Below are 8,351 nucleotides of genomic sequence, written 5' to 3' on the forward strand. Positions count from 1 at the left end.
GGTGAGGCCAGGGCAGTGTGGGCCTCATTAGAAAAATCTGCTCCCCTGATGAAATAGTTTTGAAAACCTCCTGGAAGGCAGTGACTATGTCTTTTCGTCATTATCCTCAGCTTCAAGCACGGAGCCTGGCACCTACCGAGTTGGCACTCAGTGCATATTGGCTAAATCAAAACAAAAGAAAAAAAATGCCTTTCTGAATCCTGTCCACTTATTTAAATGCTGTCATTCTTCTAAGTCCCGCGCAGACCACATCCTCCCCTCCCCCCAGTAGTGTTCTCTGCTTTTCTCAGCCAATGTCACCATGTTCATGAGTGTTTGCCTTCTCACTCCAGCTACTCGGAAGCTCCTTGGGAAGCTGATTCAGTCCATGCTTCTCTGATACCATCTATACCTATAGATGCATAACAAATGCTTTTGATTCAAAGTGTGCAACATCCATATTTGGGTAAAGATTTTCTTTTATAACGATGACATTGATGTTATTCTTATTTTCTGTGTCTCCTAAGGAAACCACTGGAGGAAGGAATACCAAGGCACAGCTTCTCATAGTTACTATCAGCTAGGGTTTTGCCTGATAAGTTACTTCTCAATGAGAGAACCACACATTTGTGTTAGGTGGTCTTTCTTCCTTACTGCTGCTCGAGGCCTTTGATCCTTGGGGTCAAGATTTAGGATTCATGGGTGGATGGCTTCCGTCAGAACTGGACAATGGTTCTGCACCTTTCCTGTAAGTAAACATCTGGAGTCTAGAATTTTAGTGGCTCTAGGATTCAACAATGTGACAGCCCTGCAGCTCCTCTTATCTATGCAAATGGGCCGTCTAAAGAGAATCTGTACTCTGTAAATGTCCTGGGGCACCTTTTCCCTTTCCCTCTAATTGATATGCAGTATCTATAAAACTCCCAGATTCATCCACCTTGTTTCCACCTAAGACGTTTAACCTAACAATTATTTACACACAGCAAAAGAAAAAAACCAACCATGAAGCTCCCCACCAAAGGGTAATGAAAGAAAGGAGAGAACTAGTCTCTGATACTAACTAGTTTCTAATAAGAAGCACAATTCTTGCAGCATTAGCCACAATAGCTCAGAGATGGAAGCAACCTAAACATCCACTGGATAAAGAATATGTGGATCGGACTTCCCTGGTGGTGCAGTGGATAAGAATCCGCCTGCCAATTCAGGGGACATGGGTTCGAGCCCTGGTCCGGGAAGATCCCACATGCCGCCGAACAACTAAGCCCATGCACCACAACTACTGAGCCTGTGCTCTAGATCCCGCGAGCCACAACTACTGAGCCCATGCGCCTAGAGCCCGTGCTCTGCAACGAGAGAAGCCACCGCAATGAGAAGCCCGTGCACCACAACGAAGAGTAGCCCCCACTCACCACAACTAGAGAAAGCCCGTGCGCAACAATGAAGACCCAAACGTGGCCAAAAAAAAAAAAAAAAAAGAATATGTGGATAAAGAAAATATGGCATATCCATACAACGGAATATGATTCAGTTTAAAAAAAAGGAAGGAAATCCTGCCATATGCTACAACATGGATGAACCTTGAGGACATTATGCTAAGTGAAATAAGCCAGTCCCAAAAGACAAATGATGTACAAGTCTACTGATGTGAGGCATCTAAAGTAGTGGAACTCTTAGAGAGTAGAACGGTGGTTGCCAAGGGCTGGCGGGAGAGGGAGCAGGGGCCTTGCTGTTCAACAGGTGCAGTGTTTCAGTTTTGCAGGATGAAAAGGTCTTAGAAATCTGTTGCACGACAATGTGCATATAGTTAACACTACTGTGCTGTACACTACAAATGGTTAAAAGGGTAAATTGTACAGGTTTTTTTACCACAATTTTTTTAAAAAGCACCATTCATGGGCAACAAGTCTGTCCCAGGGATTTCCCAGGAAATCCCACCATAACTTTACACAATGGGCATTGTTTTCTTCGCTTCAGAAAGGGAAGAAAGGAGAGGTCCAGAGACATACTTGAACCTGTGGCCATCTGACTCCAGCAGCCATGCTTTCTAAACACTGCACAGACCCCTCCACTCTCACGTGGGACTGGGCTGGTGACCACCGCGCCACAGATGAGAGCCGTGAGTGGGGTTGTGAGTAGAGAGAGGTTTCTCTGGTTTTGTAAGACTTTCCAGGTCAAACCACCTCCCCCACCGTGTTAACAGTCTCCCTCAATAGGTTCCCCACTTCTTCCTTTGTAATAGAACGCCTGAGTTTTAGCTGGTTACCTGGTCATGTGAAATAAAGACTTCCTCCCCTGAAATTAGCTGTGGCCATGTGACTAAGTTCTGGCTAATGGGATGTAAGGAGAAGAATCATAGGTAACTTCTGGAAAGTCTCTTTATTTATTATTATTATTATTATTATTATTATTATTATTTTAAATTTATTTTTGTCCATGCCGTGTGGCATATGAGATCTTAGTTCCCTGACCAGGGATTGAACCCGTGACCCCTGCAGTGGAAGCTTGGCATTTTAACCACTGGATGGGCCACCAGGGAAGTCCCTGGAGAGTCTCTTTAAAAGAGGGGCACACCCACACATTCACTGTAGGAAATTTATAAAATGTGGGCAAAAAAATGATAATGGTCCAAAAATAAATATTCTTAATAATTTAATGTAAAAAAAAAAAAAAGAGGGACACACCCTTCTTCAGTCCTTCTTCCTGCCCTCTATTGGCTGGAATAAAACATGATGGCTGGAGCTTGAGTGGCCATAATGGGTCATGAGGTAAAAACCATAGCACGTTGATACCATCGTGTGAGGCCCTTGCACACAATGAGGGCATCTGATTTATTGATGCTGCATATGTTACATATGAGAGAAATCTGAAGTCATCCCATTGATCCTGACAGGTCTCGTAGGACCTAGATCCTTCAGTGCTTATGGTTGGATGAAATCACAAGATCCATGTGCCCACAAAGAAATTATAGAGGTTCTGAAGACAAACATTTGTAAGTTAGAAGCCGAGATCATTGACTTCTCCCATTTTTCCATTCATTCAGTCATTCAACAAGTATAATTTGAGTGCTCACTATGTGCTAGGCACTGTTGTAGCCCTGGAAATATAGTGTCAAACAAGACCGACAGAGTCCTTGCCCCCCGAGATCCTGCACTTTTATGGACTGATAATATCTTCCTTCTACTTCTCACCGTGTGGTATGAAATGTCCCATGTATGTGGGAGGTGGGGGCGGCGTGACTGGAACGCGGGAGGAATTTTGAAATGTGGCCGAAGGGGAGCAATTTTCTCTCACCCCAGATTTCCTGAGAAAGTCCACTTTGGAGCCACAGAGGAGACATTCCTATGTCTTGTTCTGGCTTGTGCTGAGGGTGGGGATTGAGTCAGAGCTACAATATGAGATCAATAAACTCACCTAAGAATCCACCACCCGAACCAGTTCTTTAAGGTTCTCCAGGGTCGGGACTCCCTGGTGGCGCAGTGGTTAAGAATCCGCCTGCCAATGCAGGGGACACGGGTTCGAGCCCTGGTCCGGGAAGATCCCACATGCCACGGAGCAACTAAGCCCGTGCGCCACAACTACTGAGCCTGCGTGCCACAACTACTGAAGCCCGCGCACCTAGAGCCCGTGCTCCGCAACAAGAGAAGCCACCGCAATGAGAAGCCCGCGCACCACAACAAAGAGTGGTCCCCGCTCGCCGCAACTAGAGAAAGCCCGCTCACAGCAACAAAGACCCGATGCAGCCAAAAAATTAAAAAAAAAAAAAAAAAAAAAAAAAAGTCTCTCCAGGGTCCCAAAGGGCTCCAGCTAGCAAAAATGATTCCTGGCATTAGTACTGGCAAATGTGGTAAGAAGTTCACCAGTGGGGTGGTTTTCTAAACCAAAATCATGGCACAAGATCTGAGAAGTTCCCATCCCTGTGGGGTCCACTAAAACTGAAAACTTTTGAAATCAGAACTTTCCCCAAATATAGATTTGGAGCCTATGGCATTGTATCATACTAGCTAGGCCCATCACCCTAAAATCCTTTTGCTGCTAGGAATTAATAATTCTTAAATTAATAGTTTGCAACACTATTCACAATAGTCAAGATGTGGAAACAACTTAACTGTCCATCGACAATGAATGGATAAAGAAAATGTGGTAAAGGCGTACATGGAATATTATTCAGCCTTAAAAGAGAAGAATATTCTGCAATATGTGAAAACATGGGTGAACCTTGAAGATATTATGCTAAATGAAATAAGCCCATCACAGAAAGACAAGTACTGCAGGATTCCACTTACATGAGGTTTCCAAAATAGTCAAACTCTTAGAATCAAAGAATGGAACGGTGATTGCCAAGGGCTGGAGGGAGAGAGAAATGGAAAATTCCTAATCAACCAGCATAAAGTTTCAATTAGCAAGATGAATAAATCCTAAAGATCTGCTGTACACCATTGTACCTATTGTCAATAATACTGTATTGTACCCTTAAAAATCTGTTAAGAGGGTAGATCTCATGTTAAGTGTTTGTTAAGTATTCTCACCAAAATAAGATAAATTAAAAAAAAAAAAACCAAACTAACAGTGAACTAACAATTGATCCTGCACTAATCTAGGCATTCTGATTGTTGCTCCTGAGAAACGTTCGTTCCATCTGGGGAGATATAACAAGGAAAAATAAAAAAGCACAATCTCTGCTCTAAGGGAGGCTCTTGACCTGGTGGGGAATCAGACATAAACTAACCATAACTGCACGAGACAGAAGGTGCAGCTAGAAAGGCAGGTAGGGTTAAGTTTGGAAGGCATTGAATGCCGTGTGAAGAAGTTTGGAATGTAGTCTTTGTATGAAGGTCTCAGCTGAGTTGATGACAGGCTATGTCGTCACCATATTTAGGAAACAGACTCCAGAGGGTTCACACGATCCTCTTGAAATGTACACCAAAACACAAAATACAGATTTTTCCAGAAAGAGTTACCTTGCCCATAGATTTCATCAGCTTTTTAAAAAAGGGTCCAGAGACTTCCCTGGCGGTTCAGTAGTTAAGACTCTGTGTTTCCCCTGCAAGGGGCACAGGTTTGATCCCTGGTCGGGGAACTAGGATCCTGCAATTCTGCACAATGAGGCCAAAAAAATTTTTTTAATAAAAAAAAATAAAAAATAAAAAAAGGGTCCATAACCCAATAAAGGTTAGAAAGCATTGTCTAGGCACTAGGGAGACATCACAGTTTGGGGCAGGTGATCTGAAGTCTGTGTTGTAGACTCACACTCTGATGGAGTGGAGATTGGAAAGAAAGTTTTTCAGAAGATGATCCAAAACCCCAAGGTGGATATTAAGTTGACAGGGTAATGGAGAAAACAGGACATGTCTGAGAGGTAGAATGCACAGGATTTAGGGCAATTCTGGATGAAGGTGGCATAGGGAAAGGAAGGTAAAGATTAGAATTCTGATTGGAATTCTAAGGAGAAAGATGTCAAAGAAATTATGACTGACTTCCAAATGACACAATTTCTTTTAGTCTGCCTTAGAGACAAGGAATATTTTCACAAAACCAGTCCGGGGTACCTTCCAAAGGACAAGGTCACCAGGCAGTTTGCCAGAATTTCACTTTGTCTATGGTATGTTTTGATATGAGAGTCAGATACAGTATTCTCATCCTCTAAATCATGTGATTCACATCCAGAAATTCTGTAAGATTCTAATGACTTGGAGGAAAACCTAGTTACTTGTTTAGCTGTATGGTTAAGATTGTATTTCACTGGGTCACCTTAGAGCCTCCCCCATCTTTGCGAAGGAAAAAGGCATCTCCTACGGTTCTATAGAGCCCATGTTGCATGGGTTATTCCAACCTCCACAGCAAGTAAGGAAGGGCAAAAATGACTTCAAGGTTTTCACCCTAAGCAATTGTGTTATGCTTTTAACTGCAAAATAGAATCAAGGAAGAGAAGCAGTTTTGTGGGGAAGATGAAGGTAAGATAATTAAATTGGGTTTGGGCAAACTGAATCCGAGGTATTTCTGAGACATTTTATCCATTAGGAACCTTTTGGTTGTGGGTGGCAGAATCCATCTGAAACCAATGTAAGTAGAAGGAATGTCTGGGCTTACATAACTGAAAACTCGAGAGGTTCTGCTGTAGGCATGGCTGTATCAGGTTCTCAAATGATGTTATCAGGCATCTGTCTCTCCCTGTCTCTTGCCTTCTTGTTCCTTATTATGTTTCCAGTTTAGGCAGATTCTCCTCCACAAGGCAGTGGTTATGACCAACAGCAGTTTCAAGCTTACCCTCTTCTGCCAGCAAAACAATGCCAGCAATTCCACTCTCTCCAAAGTTCTGGCAAACATCTCAGGTCTAATTCTTTTTTTTTTTTTTTAAGGCATGCATGTTGGGTTTTTTTTTTTTAATTAATTAATTAATTTGGCTATGTTGGGTCTTCGTGTTGCTGCACACAGGTTTTCTCTAGTTGCAGCGAGCGGGGGCTACTCTTCATTGTGGTGCGCGGGCTTCTCATTGCGGTGGCTTCTCTTGTTGCGGAGCACGGGCTCTAGGCGCGCGGGCTTCAGTAGTTGTCACATGTGGGCTCAGTAGTTGTGGCTCGCGGGCTCTAGAGAGCAGGCTCAGTAGTTGTGGTGCACGAGCTTAGTTGCTCTGTGGCATGTGGGCTCTTCCCGGACCAGGGCTCGAACCTGTGTCCCCTGCATTGGCAGGCAGATTCTTAACCACTGAGCCACCAGGGAAGCCCCTCCGGTCTAATTCTGATTGACTTTGATTAGATACCCATCCTTGAATCAATTATTGTTGTTTAATTGGCTAAATCTTCTGTGGTTGACAGCCTCAATTATGTCCCCCAGTGATCCTGCTTCCTAGATTCATACCCTTGTTTTATCTTCTCCTCTTGAGTAACTTACTTCTAACCAACAGAATATGGCAATGTTGAGGGGTTGTCACTTCTGTGATTAGGTTACAAAAGACTTTGACTTCCATCTTGCTAGCTGACTCTCTCTTTCTGGCTTTGTTGATGCAAGCTGCCATGTTGGAGACACCCACATTACAAGGAACTGAGGGTGGCCAACAGCCACCAAGGAACAGAGACCCTCAGTCCAACAGCCCTTGAGGAACTGAATCCTGCCAACAACTCTGAAAGTTAACGTGGAAGCAACTCCTTCCCCTTTGAGCCTTCAGATGAGACCCCAGCCCTGGGTGATACTTTGACTGCAGCCTCATGAGAGACCATGGTCAGAAGACCCAACCAAACTCTGCCCAGATACCTGACCCACAGAAACTGTGAGAAAATAAATGTGTGTTGTCTTAAGCCACTAAATTTTGGACTAATTTGTTATACAGCCATAGACCTAATACACGTGGGTTGTGGGACTGCCCCTGAAGGGGCAGGTGAGGTCAGCCTCATGTGAACCATGCAGAATGAAAGTAGAGAACAGCTGTCTCCCCAAAGGAAAGCTAAGGTGTAGTTACTAGAAGCAGGATGGAATTCAGGCAGGCAAAAGCACCTGATACCTACCTCATATATCTACTTGGGAATGTAAGGAAGCAGCTGCAAGCATACCTGGAGATATATTGGGTTGGCCAAAAAGTTTGTTTGGGTTTTTTCATGTTATGGGAAAACCCGAACAAACTTTCTAGCCAACCCCAATAGACTTGGCAGTGATTCATGCACAGGTGATTGTTGAAACTGTAAAAATGGATGAAATTGCCCTCAAAGAGAGAAGGGCCAAGGGCAGATCTCTTAGGAAGAGCAACAATTAAGGGGTGGATGGAAGAAGAGGCAAAGGTGAGTAGGTGAGGGGCAGAGGTATAGGATGATGTGCTTGATATTGAACAAATTCAGCTTGTCTGGTCAGTAAGACAAGCATCTGAGGAGCTGCAGTATTCTGTTAGAAATCTGGGCTTTCAGTTCAGAAATTGTACATTGGGAAGTCATCCACATAAATGAGAGTGTTAAAATCAGGTATGTGGATGATTTTGTCCAGTGAGAAGGCTTGAGGGGAGAAGAGGTCATGGACAAATCCTTGCAGAATGTGTATTTAAGCAGCAGGGGAGGGAAGAAGACCCATGGGAAGGGACCTGAGAAGGAATAGTTGGAGACATAAGAGGCAATTCAAGACTGGTCTAGCCTCCCAGAAACCATGAGCATTTCAAGACTGATACAGTCAAGAGAGGCAGAAGCTAAAGAGAGATTGTGTGTGATGAGAACTGAGAAAAGAGTGATGGGCCAGGGATGCGGAGGTTCGTGGTGGTCCTAGTGGGAAACATTCCAGGGGAAAGTAGGGGCCAAAGCCAGACTGCATAGGTTTAAGAGTGGGTGGGACATGAAGGGTAGACGTGGCAAACTGACCAGCGTTGTGAGAAGTTTCACGGTGGCTTATGGGAAGAT

The sequence above is a fragment of the Balaenoptera ricei genome, chromosome 8 (genome assembly GCF_028023285.1).
Source record: "Balaenoptera ricei isolate mBalRic1 chromosome 8, mBalRic1.hap2, whole genome shotgun sequence".
Classification (NCBI taxonomy): domain Eukaryota; kingdom Metazoa; phylum Chordata; class Mammalia; order Artiodactyla; family Balaenopteridae; genus Balaenoptera; species Balaenoptera ricei.